Below are 14,666 nucleotides of genomic sequence, written 5' to 3'. Positions count from 1 at the left end.
GGTTTATATCTCCAGTGGTTATCTGACCATAGCTTTAGAAGAGTCCTTTTGATTTTGTGTGGCTGTAGGCAGGGCAATGATGCTCATCTTTTATCTCCATTTGCAAGCTGTTACCCATGGAGGAATGATTTTTCCCCCATTTTTTTTATTTTCCCCCCATTTTATCCCCTTTACCTGTTACTGTTCTTTAAAGCTCAGTTTAAATGTCACTATAATGTCATCCCTCTTGGGAAGTCTTCTTTCTGTTTCCTCCTTCCCCCAGGTCTAGCTTAGGTGTCTTTCTTCTGCTTCCATAGTATCCTATACATACATTCATCATATAACCCCTTATACATTATAATCTATGTATATTTCTTTGACAAGAACACAAAGTTTTTAAAGGCATAGACATTCTTCCATTTTATTTCTAGCGTCTTTCTCAGTATCTGATACATAGTAATGTAAGCCTCAATGAAGTTTGATAAATGATTGAGAGAACTTGTCATTTCTCTTGAAATTAATTTATCCAGACTTCAAAAATTCATTCTTGAAAGGAGCTGTGTATTGTTGGTATATTTCTACCTTCTCAGTTTCTCTCAAAATAGTCTGAGGTGACACTAACGAATTGACTTGGTATCTGTTGTCTTTACTTTTTCAACCTCTGGGAGTGTGTGTATGTTTTTCTTTTGTGTTACTATAGTTTTTCTGAACCAGATGCAAAACTCTTAACAACTGCTATTTGAAAGTGGTAGTTGTAGTTATTGTAGTAATACTGGTAAAAATAAGAGCCATAGTAACTAACATATCTTGGGGCCAGATGCTATCAGAACTAAAATTATGTACTGACTTATTTAATCTTCACAATAACCCTAAGACAGTTTTTACTGTTGTCCCATTTTTCGGATGAGGAAACTGAGCCATAAAGATATGGAGTAATTTGCCACAAATCATATAGGTAGTAGATAGTGGAGTAAATATCCTAACACAGACAACTTGATTCCACATCCTATGCTTGCAACCATTATAACCTTCATAGTGAAAGGAAAACCTCCATTCATGGTTTGTAAATCCCATCGGTTGTCTTCCATTTTATAGGCTACTTTCTTTTTTTTTTTTTAATATTTTTTAAAGCTTTTATTTATTTATTCATGAGAGGCACAGAGAGAGAGAGAGAGAGAGAGAGAGAGAGAGAGAGGCAGAGACACAGGTAGAGGGAGAAGCAGGCTCCATGCACCAGGAGCCCGACGTGGGATTCGATCCCGGGTCTCCAGGATCGCGCCCTGGGCCAAAGGCAGGCGCCAAACCGCTGTGCCACCCAGGGATCCCTATAGGCTACTTTCTTGATAAAAGTAAGACCAATGGCAGACTTCAACATATTTTCTTTCTTTAAAGAAAATTTTCTATTTTTTCTGACTTATTGCTCACTTTTTTTCCCCCTTTCCTTATAGATAGAACTTAGAACTTATCAAACATTTAGGGTCATAGGAGACCAGAAGAATCTGAATTGAAAACCAGGTTATAAATTAAAATCTATAGGTCCTTTCCAGAATTCATTGAAATGAGCTAATTTTGACCTTTTAAATACTATCTATCTATCTATCTATCTATCTATCTATCTATCTATCTATCTATTTTTGGGAGAGAGAGAGAGTGAGAACAAGACACAGAGGAAGAGAGAAAGAATCTTAAGCAGACTTCACAACCAGTCCAGAGCTGGTTGAGACACGGGCGGGCCTCAATCTCACAACCCTGAGATCATCACGAGCTAAAATCAAGAGTTAGACGCTTAACTGATTGAGCCGCTCAGGTAACCCTGACCTTTTTAATCTTTTGAATCTTTTTCCAGGACTGCTAATGAGATAAATGGAATGATTGAGATTTCACTTCCCATTCTGTCCTGCACCCATATGATGAAGTGCAGTTGAAGTGATTAGAGATCAAATGCCAAGAGAGCTGGAGGAAATAAAAGGCCATAAATAATCAACAAGTTTATTGATTTCCATAAGCTTGTGGGCTAATTTATTTTTCTATGAATGGTCTGTTCCTGTCTTTTGACTATTCCCTCATATATTTTTATTTTGAAAATTTACAACAGAAAAGTTGAAAGTACAATATAATGAGCACCCATTTACCCTTTAGTGGTAAACATTTTGCCACATTTAGTCTGACTTGTTCCCACCTCTCTCTCATGTCTTTATCTCTGTCTCGGTATATACATACACAAAACTATATGTATTTTCTGAATCATATAATCTTCAGACTTCATGACACATCACTCCTCTCTCTTTGGAGGTAGGACAGTCTATGTAACCAAAATACCATGATCAGACTCCAGAAGTTTAACACTGACCCAATAATCTATCTAATATTTAGTGCATATTAGGAATTCCTTAGTTGTCCCCCAAATATTTTTTTAAAAGATTTTATTTATTTATTCATGAGAGACAGAGAGAGAGGCAGAGACATAGGCAGAGAGGAGAATCCAGTTCCTCACAGGGAGCTCGATGTGGGATTCGATCCCTGGACCCTCAGGATCATGCCCTGAGCCAAAGGCAGATGCTCAACCGCTGAGCCACCCAGGTGTCCCAGTCCCCCAAATATTTTTATAGCTATTTTTCCCCCCACTGTATGATCCAGTCAGGAATTGCACACTTTATTTGGTTGTCCTGATTCTTTAGTATCCTTTAATAATCATACAAAAGAATCCTTGCCGTTTTGGACATTTATGACATTGGTAAATAATATTTTAAACTTACATTAAAATTATAGCTATTTTTTTCCAATTAGAAAATCATTCAATTCGGTAGTCAAAGTTTTGGAAGTTTATTAAAGTAAGTAATCAAGAGGCAGATAAAGATTTGTGCATAAAGATGTTGATTACAGATTATTTAAATAACAAAGTTTGAAAATCACTATAGTTAACATTAAATGATTATAATCATAAGATTGGGCATTATGCATTTGTTTAAAATTATGCTTTGAATAATAAAAGGGACATTTTTATGAAACTTTAAGTTAAAGGGGCACCTGCGTGGCTCTGTTGGTTAAGCATCTGACTCTTGGTGTCAGCTCAGGTCATGATTTCGGGGTAGTGAGATCGAGCCTGCTTGGGATTCTCTCTCTGTGCTCTTCCTCACTCACACATTCATATTCTCTCTCTCTCTCTCAAAAGAAAAATAAAACCTTAAAAAAAAACCCTTTAAGTTAAAAAGTATATAAAACTAGGGTGCCTGGCTGGCTTAGGCAATGGAACCTGTGACTCTTGATCTTGGGGTTGTGAGTTCAAGCCTCATGCTGATGTAGAAATTACTGAAAAATAAAATCTGTAAAAAAGTATATAAAACTGTGTGTGTGTGTGTGTGTGTGTGTGTGTGTATAATTTAAAGCTTGTTGCTATGGATTGAATTGCATACCTGCAAAATTCATACCTTGAAGCCCTAGGCCCTGTATGACTGTTGGAGATAGGGCCTTTAAGGAGGTGATAAAGGTTAACTGAGATCATAAGAATGAGGCCCTAATCTGATAGGGCCAGTACCCTTATAAGAGGAAAGGACAACAGACTCTGTGTGAGGACATAGAAGCTGGCTGTCTGCTAGCCAGGAAAAAAAAACCTTCACTAAGAATCAAATTAGCTGGTACCTTGATCTTGGACTTCCCAACTTCCAAACGGTGGGATACAAATTTTTGTTGTGAAAGCCACTCATTCTACACTATTTTGTTATGGTAATCAGAGCAGATTAATAGAGATTTTGGTTCTAAGAGGTGGTATGCTGCAATAAACAAATACCTAAGAATATGGAAGTGGTTTTAGAACTCGGTGATAAGGAAAGCCTGGAAGAATTTCAAGGTGTTTGCTAGAAAAAGCCAAGATAGCTGTGAAGGGATAAGGATGTTGAAGCCATTCTGGAGTAGACTCAGGTGGAAGGAAGGAACAGTTGGTTTGTTGGCAGTCATTGTTACAAAGTGGCAACAAACTTGGCTGAATTGTTTATGAAAGGTAGAATTTGTACTAAGCAAAGTATTGAAGATGTGGCTTGGGTCTTCCTTACTGCTTATAGTAAAATGACAGAGGAGAGAATTGAATTGAAGAAGGAATTGTTAAGTAAAAACAAACAAATAAACAAACAAAAAACCCAAAAAACCCAGAATTTAGAGATTTGGAATATTCTTAGCCTATTTGTATTGATTAAAAAAAAAAGTTTGTTTTGAAGAGAACAGTAAAGAGAACATGGCTTTGGTTTATGGAGTTAACTAGCAAACTCAGCAGAATACAGGAGTAGAGATGGGATTATACCAACAGAGACACTGCTAGTTTGAACTAACAGGGACAAAAAAAGAGGGAGGCAATGAAAGGTTGGATTCTACAGGATCAGACCATAACATTATTTGACTATGAACATGTGCCTTTCTTGAAGAAAGAGAAGAATGACCTGGAATGTGACTTAGAGAATATCAGAGCTGCCACTCTGAGCAAAGGCCTAGTGGGCAATGCTATGTTTCCTTCTCTTTTCAGAGGGAGGCCACTGAAGAGAGCCACGGGGTCAGGGCCATCCTGTAAGGGATGAGCTGCTACTCCAGTGGGCCTGAAAGGTGGGACATCAACCAAAGAGACTTATTCTACTGCCTTGAGATCTAGTATGATTTGCTTTGCTAGGTTTTGAACTTGCTTAAGACCTGTTACCTCTTCCTTCTTTCCTTTTTCTTTCTTGTAGAATGGGAATCTCTCTCTTATGCAGGTCCCACCATTTGTATTTTGAGAGCAAATAACTTGTTTGGTTTCACAGGTTCACAGCTGGAGAGGAATTTTGCCTCACGATGAATCATAACTGGAGTCTCACTCATATCTAGTAGATATTTAAGTGAGACTTTGGATTTTAGAGTTGAACTGGATTTAAGACTTGTGGGGCTGATGGGGTGGAAAAAATGTATTTTGTGTGTGCTAAAGATGTGAATTTTGGGGGGACCAGAGGTGGAATGCTGTGGGCTGAATTGCAGTCCCCTAAAATTCATATGTTGAAGCCCTAAACCCCCAAATGTGATTGTATTTGGAGAGAGAACCTCTGAGGAGGTGTTAAAGGTTAAATGAGGTCATGGGAGGGGCTCTAGTCTAATAGGGCACCAGAACGCTCTCTACCATATGAGCACACAGCAAGAAGGTTTCCAAGGTAGGAGTGCTCTCACTAGAAATTGAACCCTGCCAGAACCTTGATCTTTGACTTTTAAGCCTCTGGAAATTGTGAGAAAATAAATTTCTACTATTTAAGCACCCAGTCTTTATTATGGCAACCCTGGCAGATTAATCTATGTGTATAACTGCCGTCTTTCTGTGCCATCATGATGGAGTGCATGAATGTCCTGGCAGAGGCTCTCAAGAGCATTAACAATGCTGAAAAGAGAGACAAATGCCAGGTTCTTATTAGGCCATGCTCCAAAGTAATTATCTGGTTTCTCACTGTGATAATAAAGCATGGTTACATTGGCGGATTTGAAATCATTGATGATCACAGAGCTGGGAAAATTGTGAACCTTACGGGCAGGTTAAACAAGTTTGGAATGATCATCCCCAGATTTGATGTACAACTGAAAGATCTAGAAAAATGGCAGAATAACCTGCTCTCATCCCGCCAGTTTGGTTTCATTGTACTGACAACCTCAGCTGGGATCATGGATCAGAAGAAGCAAGACAAAAACACACAGGAGGGAAAATCCTGGGATTCTTTTTCTAGGGTTGTAATTCATATGTGCAAGTAAAATGCCTTAGTGGACCAAAAAAATATATATATATATACACACACACACACATATATACACATATATATGTATATAAATGTATTTATATATTTAGGGGGAAAATATCTGGAAATAGAAGTACCAAAATATTAATCAAATTTGTGTCTGGTATGTGGGATTGACATGTTTTTTTGGTTCTTCCCATTTTTTTAATTAAAGATTATTTATTATTATTATTATTATTATTTTTAAAGATTTTATTTATTCATTCATGAGAGACACAGAGAGAGACAGAGACACAGGCAGAGGCAGAAGCAGGCTCCATGCAGGGAGCCCGACGTGGGATTCGATCCCGGGTCTCCAGGATCACGACCTGGGCCGAAGGCAGTGCTAAACTGCTGAGCCACCCAGGTTGCCCAGATTTTTATTTATTTATGTGAGAGAGTAAGAGAGAGAAAGAAAGAGAAAACACAAAGGGAGAGGAAGAAGCAGACTCCCTGCTAAGCAGAGAGCCTGATGAAGGGCTCAATCCTAGGATCTGGATCATGATCTGAGTCGAAGGCAGACGCTTAATCAACTGAGTGACCCAGGTGCCCTCTTCCAATTCTAATCTAAAAGAAATCAATAAGTAGTTAGAAATGAAATTTCAGCAGGTTATTTTGAAGGATTCAAAAACTTATAATGTTTATATGGTACTACCTATTTTTTTCTTTCTTCTTTTAATTCAGTATAATTAACATAGAATGTTACATGTTTCATGTGTACAGTATAGTGATTCAGCAATTCTATACATGATGATAAGTGTACTCTTAATTCCCTATAGCTATTTTTTTTAAGATTTATTTATTTATTCATGATAGACATAGAGAGAGAGAGAGAGAGAGAGGCAGAGACACAGGCAGAGGGAGAAGCAGGCTCCATGCAGGGAGCCCAATGCGGGACTCGATCCCAGGACTCCAGGACCACGCCCCGGGCCAAAGGCAGGTGCCAAACCGCTGAGCCACCCAGGGATCCCCCTATAGCTATTTTACCTATTCCCCCACCCACCTCCCCTCTGGTGACTACCAGTTTGCTCTCTATATTTAAGAGTCTGCTTTTTGTTGTCTTTTTTTCTCTTTGTTCATTTTCTTAAATTCCACATATGGGTGAAATCATATGGTGTTCGTATTTCTCTGACTTATTTCACTTAGAATTATGTCTTCTAGATTCATCTATGTTATTGTAAATGGAAGATTTCATTCTTTTTCTATGGCTGAGTAGTTTCCCATTATATATGTATACCATATCTTCTTTTTCCATTCATCTATGGTATTAATGACTTTTTAACCCTCTTTTTGCATCTTAAATTTTTTAAATACTTAACGATGTGCTACCTTTTTTTTATTTTTATTTTTTTATTTATTTATGATAGTCACAGAGAGAGAGAGAGAGAGAGAGAGGCAGAGACACAGGCAGAGGGAGAAGCAGGCTCCATGCAGGGAGCCCAATGCGGGACTCGATCCCAGGACTCCAGGACCACGCCCCGGGCCAAAGGCAGGCGCCAAACCGCTGCGCCACCCAGGGATCCTTTTTTTTTTTTTTTTTTTAAGTAATCTCTACACCCAACGTGGGGCTCAAACTCATGACCCTGAGATAAGAGTCATGTGCTCTACTGACTGAGCCAGACAGGCTCTCCCAACAATGTACTACTTTTAATAGCTAAAACTTATTAGGAAGAGTAATGGAATAATTGAGTCCTTGTTTTATTTTTTATTTTATTTTTAAAATAAATTTATTTTTTATTGGTGTTCAATTTGTCAACATACAGAATAAACCCAGTGCTCATCCCGTCAAGTGCCCTTTCAGTGCCTGCCACCCAGTCACCCCCACCCCCTGCCCACCTCCCCTTCCACCACCCCTACTTCGTGTCCCAGAGTTAGGAGTCTTCCATGTTCTGTCTCCCTTTCTGATATTTCCCACTCATTTTTTCTCCTTTCCCCTTTATTCCCTTTCACTATTTTTTATATTCCCCAAATGAATGAGACCATATTATGTTTGTCCTTCTCCGATTGACTTATTTCACTCTGCATAATACCCTCCAGTTCTATCCACATCGAAGCAAATGGTGGGTATTTGTCGTTTCTAATGGTTGAGTAATATTCCATTGTATACATAAACCACATCTTCTTTATCCATTCATCTTTCGATGGACATCTTTCGATGGACTCCTTCCACAGTTGGGCTATTGTGGACATTCTTGCTATAAACATCGGGGTGCAGGTGTCCCGGCATTTCATTGCATCTGTATCTTTGGGATAAATCCCCAGTAGTGCGATTGCTGGGTCGTAGGGCAGATCTATTTTTCACTCTTTGAGGAACCTCCACACAGTTTTCCAGAGTGGCTGCACCAGTTCACATTCCCACCAACAGTGCAGGAGGGTTCCCCCTTCTCCACATCCTCTCCAACATTTGTGGTTTCCCGCCTTGTTAATTTTCCCCATTCTCACTGGTGTGAGGTGGTATCTCATTGTGGTTTTGATTTGTATTTCCCTGATGGCAAGTGATGCGGAGCATTTTCTCATGTGCTTGCTGGCCATGTCTATGTCTTCCTCTGTGAGATTTCTGTTCATATCTTTTGCCCATTTCATGATTGGATTGTTTGTTTCTTTGCTGTTGAGTTTAATAAGTTCTTTATACATCTTGGAAACTAGCCCTTTATCTGATATGTCATTTGCAAATATCTTCTCCCATTCTGTAGGTTGTCTTTTAGTTTTGTGGACTGTATCCTTTGCTGTCCAAAAGCTTCTTATCTTGATGAAGTCCCAATAGTTCATTTTTGCTTTTGTTTCTTTTGCCTTCGTGGATGTATCTTGCAAGAAGTTACTGTGGCCGAGTTCAAAAAGGGTGTTGCCTGTGTTCTCCTCTAGGATTTTGATGGAATCTTGTCTCACATTTAGATCTTTCATCCATTTTGAGTTTATCTTTGTGTATGGTGCAAGAGAGTGGTCTAGTTTCATTCTTCTGCATGTGGATGTCCAGTTTTCCCAGCACCATTTATTGAAGAGACTGCCTTTCTTCCAGTGGATAGTCTTTCCTCCTTTGTCGAATATTAGTTGACCATAAAGTTGAGGGTCCACTTCTGGATTCTCTATTCTGTTCCATTGATCTATGTGTCTGTTTTTTTTTTTAATTTTTTTATTTATTTTATTTATTTATTTATGATAGTCACAGAGAGAGAGAGAGAGAGAGAGAGAGAGAGGCAGAGACATAGGCAGAGGGAGAAGCAGGCTCCATGCACCAGGAGCCCGATGTGGGATTCGATCCCGGGTCTCCAGGATCGCGCCCTGGGCCAAAGGCAGGCGCCAAACCGCTGCGCCACCCAGGGATCCCTATGTGTCTGTTTTTGTGCCAGTACCACACTGTCCTGATGACCACAGCTTTGTAGTACAACCTGAAATCTGATATTGTGATGCCCCCACCTATGGTTTTCTTTTTTAAAATTCCCCTGGCTATTCCGGGTCCTATCTGATTCTACAAAAATCTTAAAATAATTTGTTCCAACTCTCTGAAGAAAGTCCATGGTATTTTGATAGCGATTGCATTAAAAGTGTAAATTGCTCTGAGTAACATTGACATTTTCACAATATTAATTCTTCCAATCCATGAGCATGGAATATTTTTCCATCTCTTTGTGTCTTCCTCAATTTCTTTCAGAAGTGTTCTGTAGTTTTTAGGGTATAGATTCTTTACTCTTTGGTTAGGTTTATTCCTAGGTATCTTATGCTTTTGGGTGCAATTGTACATGGGATTGACTCCTTAATTTCTCTTTCTTCAGTCTCATTCTTAGTGTATAGAAATGCCACTGACTTCTGGGCATTGATTTTGTATCCTGCCACACTGCCAAATTGCTGTATGAGTTCTAGCAATCTTGGGTTGGAGGCTTTTGGGTTTTCTATGTAGAGTATCATGTCATCAGCGAAGAGGGAGAGTTTGACTTCTTCTTTGCCTATTTGAATGCCTTTGATTTCCTTTTGTTGCCTGATTGCTGAGGCTAGGACTTCTATTACTATGTTGAATAGCAGTGGTGAGAGTGGACATACCTGTCTTGTTCCTGATCTTAGGGGAAAGGCTCCCAGTGCTTCCCCATTGAGAATGGTATTTGCTTATTTGCTGTGGGCTTTTCATAGATGGCTCTTAAGATGTTGAGGGATGGTCCCTCTATCCCTACACTCTGAAGAGTTTTGATCAGGAATGCTGTATTTTGTCAAATCCTTTCTCTGCATCTATTGAAAGGATCATATGGTTCCTGTTTTTTCTCTTGCTGATATGATGAATCACATTGATTGTTTTACGAGTGTTGAACCAGCCTTGCATCCCAGGGATAAATCCTACTTGGTCATGTTGAATAATCTTAATGTACTGTCGTATCCTATTGGCTAGTATCTTGATGAGAATTTTTGCATCCATGTTCATCAGGGATATTGGTCTCTAATTCTCCTTTTTGGTGGGGTCTTTGTCTGGTTTTAGAATTAAGGTGATGCTGGCCTCATAGAACAAATTTGGAAGTACTCCATCTCTTTCTGTCTTTCCAAACAGCTTTAGTAGAATAGGTATGATTTCTTCTTTAAACGTTTGATAGAATTCCCCTGGGAAGCCATCTGGCCCTGGACTTTTGTGTCTTGGGAGGTTTTTGATGACTGCTTCTATTTCCTCCCTGGTTATTGGCCTGTTTAGGTTTTCTATTTCTTCCAGTTACAGTTTTGGTAGTTTGTGGTTTTCCAGAAATGCATCCATTTCTTCTAGATTGCCTAATTTATTGGCGTATAGCTGTTCATAATATGTTTTTAAAGTCATTTGTATTTCCTTGGTGTTGGTAGTGATCTCTCCTTTCTCATTCATGATTTTATTAAACTGAGCCTTCTCTCTCTTCTTTTTAATAAGGCTGGCTAATGGTTTATCTATCTTATTAATTCTTTCAAAGAACCAATTCCTGGTTTTGTTGATCTGTTCCACAGTTCTTCTGGTCTCGATTTCATTGAGTTCTGCTCGAATCTTTATTAACTCTCCTCTTCTGCTGGGTGTAGGATATATTTGCTGTTTTTTCTCTAGCTCCTTTAGGTGTAAGGTTGCTTTAGTATTTGAGTTCTTTCCAGTTTTTGGATGGATGCTTGTATTGCAATGTATTTCCCCCTCAGGACTGCTTTTGCTGTATTCCAAAGATTTTTAACGGTTGTATCTTCATTCTCATTAGTTTCCATGAATTTTTAATTCTTTCTTAATTTCCTGGTTGACCCTTTCATCTTTTAACAGGATGGTCCTTAACCTCCACATGTTTGAAGTCCTTCCAAACTTCTTCTTATGATTTAGTTCTAATTTCAAGGCATTATGGTCTGAGAATATGCAGGGGACGATCCCAATCTTTTGGTATCGGTTCAGACCTGATTTGTGACCCAGTATGTGGTCTATTCTGGAGAAGGTTCCATGTGCACTTGAGATGAATGTGTATTCAGTTGCGTTTGGATGTAAAGTTCTGTAGATATCTGTGAAATCCATCTGGTCCAGTGTATCATTTAAAGCTCGTGTTTCTTTTGAGATGTTGTGCTTAGAAGACCTATGGAGTATAGAAAGCGCTAGATTGAAGTCACCAAGTTGTATTGGGAAAAGGTGAAAAAGAGAGGAGAGAAAGAAGGAAAGAAAAGAGAAAGAGAAAAAGAAAAAAGAAAAAAGGAAGAAAAAAAAGAAAAAAAAGAAAAAGAAAGAAAGGAAAAAAAGGGTGGGGAAGCAAACAGAAATCAAAAATAAAAAAAAAAAGAGGTGGGGAGTATCTTCTGTTTCTCTATACTTTAAGTCCCTTGACTTCCCCTGGAACTTGTCCGTCTAGTTGGTTTTCTGGGGGAGGGGCCTGTTGTGCCGATTTTCAGGTGTTAGCACTTGGGGGAGCTGCTCTGCCCCCTGCCTGGTGCAGGGCTCAGTGGGGGTTGTTTACCTCGTGAGGCCCCAGGAGGAACAACCGCAGTGGCGGCAGCCAACTCTGGAGCCCTGGCTAGAGCTCTCAGTATGCAGGGGCCTGGAGGCTCCGGGGGCGGGGCCGCTGATCTGCTCAGCTCGGGGCAGGAGCGTCCTTGCCGTCCTGTGGGACGGAGCTTTCCTGTCCTGGGGGCACTCGCCCCGGCCTTAGCCCGGCTCCTTGCGGGGCCCGTCCCCCTTGGATGCCTTTTGTTTCTTTATTTCTTTTTTCCCCCTGTCTTCCTACCTTGATAGAAGCGTGACCTCTTCTTACTGTAGCATTCCAGCTGTTCTCTCTTTAAATCTCAGGCCGAATTCGTAGATTTTCAGGATTATTTGATGGTTATCCAGGTAATTGGTGGGGACAGGTGACTTGGGGGACCCTACTCTTCCGCCATCTTGCCCCGCCCCCCTTGAGTCCTTGTTTTAGATCTAAGTTTGCTGCTATCTCTCTGAGTGACTTTAGAAGTCTTTTTACTGTCTATTTCAGTTTCTTGATTTATAAAAAGGGAGAGTTGGTCTAAATGGTCTCTATGTTTCCTTTAGCTGTCATATCACATGACCCATAACTTCCTAGTCCTCAGATACCTTCACATGGATGGTTCTTCAACTACCTTGTTTTAGGGGTCAGTCTTTTGCAATTACTTGTGAGATGGCTTCAAAGTATTTTCACAAATGCCTGGACTACACCTCTAAAGAAGCCCTTACCTTTAGCTTTGATTTGAAGGTTTCTCTGACTCCAATTATTTGGATATACTTTTTTTTTTTTTTAAGAGAGGGAGAGCACACAGGAGGGTAGGGTGGGGCAGAGGAAGAGAGACTCTTAAGCAGGTTCTACATCTAGTGTGGAGCATAATGCAAGGCTTGATCTCAGAACCCTGAGTTCATGACCTGAGCTGAAATCAAGAGTGGGTCACTTAACCAACTGAGTAACCCAGGTACCCCTCATGAATATATATATTTTTTTTATCCCTTGCTGTTTTTTAGTGTTTTTTAGTATAGTTCTGTTACTGTCTTTGCTCAGATTGTCCCAAATATGGCCAAGGAGTCCAGTTAAACTAGATTCTGTGTACTTTTGACATGGCCTCATCATTCTTTAATACTTCCTTTCCTGGTGCTAGATGTTCCAGGCTCCTCTTGTCCTTTCCTGGCCTCAGTATTGCTAGAACTCATACAGCAATTTGGCAGTGTGGCAGGATACAAAATCAGTGCCCAGAAATCAGTGGCATTTCTATACACTAAGAATGAGACTGAAGAAAGAGAAATTAAGGAGTCAATCCCATGTACAATTGCACCCAAAAGCATAAGATACCTAGGAATAAACCTAATCAAAGAGGTGAAGGAATATATACACTAAAAACTATAGAACACTTCTGAAAGAAATTGAGGAAGACACAAAGAGATGGAAAAATATTCCATGCTCATGGATTGGAAGAATTAATACTGTGAAAATGTCAATGCTACCAAGGGCAATTTATACATTCAATGCAATCCCTATCAAAATACCATGGACTTTCTTCAGAGAGTTGGAACAAATCATCTTAAGATTTGTGTGGAATCAGAAGACACCCCGAATAGCCAGGGGAATATTGAAAAAGAAAACCAGAGCCAGGGGCATCACAATGCTGGATTTCAAGTTGTACTACAAAGCTGTGATCATCAAGAAAATGTATTGGCACAAAAACAAACATATAGATCATTGGAACAGAATAGAGAACCCAGAAATGGACCCTCAACTCTATGGTCAACTAATATTCGACAAAGCAGGAAAGACTATCCACTGGAAAAAAGTCTCTTTAATAAATGGTGCTGGGAAAATTGGACAGCCACGTGCAGAAGAATGAAACTAGACCATTCTCTTACACCACACACAAAGATAAACTCAAAATGTATGAAAGATCTAAATGTGAGACAAGATTCCATCAAAATCCTAGAGGAGAACACAGGCAACACCCTTTTTGAACTTGGCCACAGCAACTTCTTGTAAGATACATCCATGATGGCAAGGGAAACAAAAGCAAAAATGAACTATTGGGACTTCATCAAGATAAAAATCTTCTGCACAGCAAAAGAAACAGTCAACAAAATTAAAAGAGAACCTACAGAATGGGAGAAGATATCTGCAAATGACATATTAGGTAAAGGTCTAGTATCCAAGATTTACAAAGAAGTTATTAAACTCAACAGCAAAGGAACAAACAGTCCAATCATAAAATGGGCAAAATACACGAACAGAAATTTCACAGAGGAAGACACAGACATGGCCAACAAGCACATGAGAAAATGCTCCGCATCTCTTGGGGAGGGAAATACAAATCAAAATCACAATGAGATACTACCTCACACCAGTGAGAATGGGGAAAATTAACAAGGCAGGAAACCACAAATGTTGGAGAGGATGTGGAGAAAGGGGAACCCTCTTGCCCTGTTGGTGGGAATGTGAAGTGGTGCAGCCACTCTGGAAAACTGTGTGGAGGTTCCTCAAAGAGTGAAAAATAGATCTGCCCTACGACCCAGCAATTGCACTGCTGGGGATTTACCCCAAAGATACAGATGCAATGAAATGCCGGGACACCTGCACCCCGATGTTTATAGCAGCAATGTCCACAATAGCGCAACTGTGGAAGGAGCCTCGGTGTCCATCGAAAGATGAATGGATAAAGAAGATGTGATTTATGTATACAATGGAATATTACTCAACCATTAGAAACGACAAATACCCACCATTTGCTTCGATGTGGATAGAACTGGAGGGTATTATGCGGAGTGAAATAAGTCAATCGGAGAAGGACAAACATTATATGGTCTCATTCATTTGGGGAATATAAAAAATAGTGAAAGGGAATAAAGGGGAAAGGAGAAAAAAATGAGTGGGAAATATCAGAAAGGGAGACAGAACATGGAAGACTCCTAACTCTGGGACACGAACTAGGGGTAGTGGAATGGGAGGTGGGCGGGGGGTGGGGGTGACC

At 39.7% G+C, this 14,666-nt stretch overlaps 1 protein-coding gene and 1 pseudogene across 1 annotated transcript in view; both read left to right on the top strand.

The window, feature by feature from the left end:
- UNC13B (unc-13 homolog B) overlaps positions 1 to 14,666 on the top strand; it is a 227,314-nt gene that overhangs the window by 81,755 nt on the left and 130,893 nt on the right. The window lies entirely within an intron of this gene.
- On the top strand, positions 5,317 to 5,705 carry LOC129494810 (40S ribosomal protein S15a-like; annotated as a pseudogene).

Source organism: Nyctereutes procyonoides, unplaced genomic scaffold, assembly GCF_905146905.1.
Source record: "Nyctereutes procyonoides isolate TBG_1078 unplaced genomic scaffold, NYPRO_anot_genome, whole genome shotgun sequence".
Taxonomy (NCBI): domain Eukaryota; kingdom Metazoa; phylum Chordata; class Mammalia; order Carnivora; family Canidae; genus Nyctereutes; species Nyctereutes procyonoides.
Note: the sequence above shows the minus strand (reverse complement) of the source record. Positions and strands in the feature narration are given on the sequence as shown.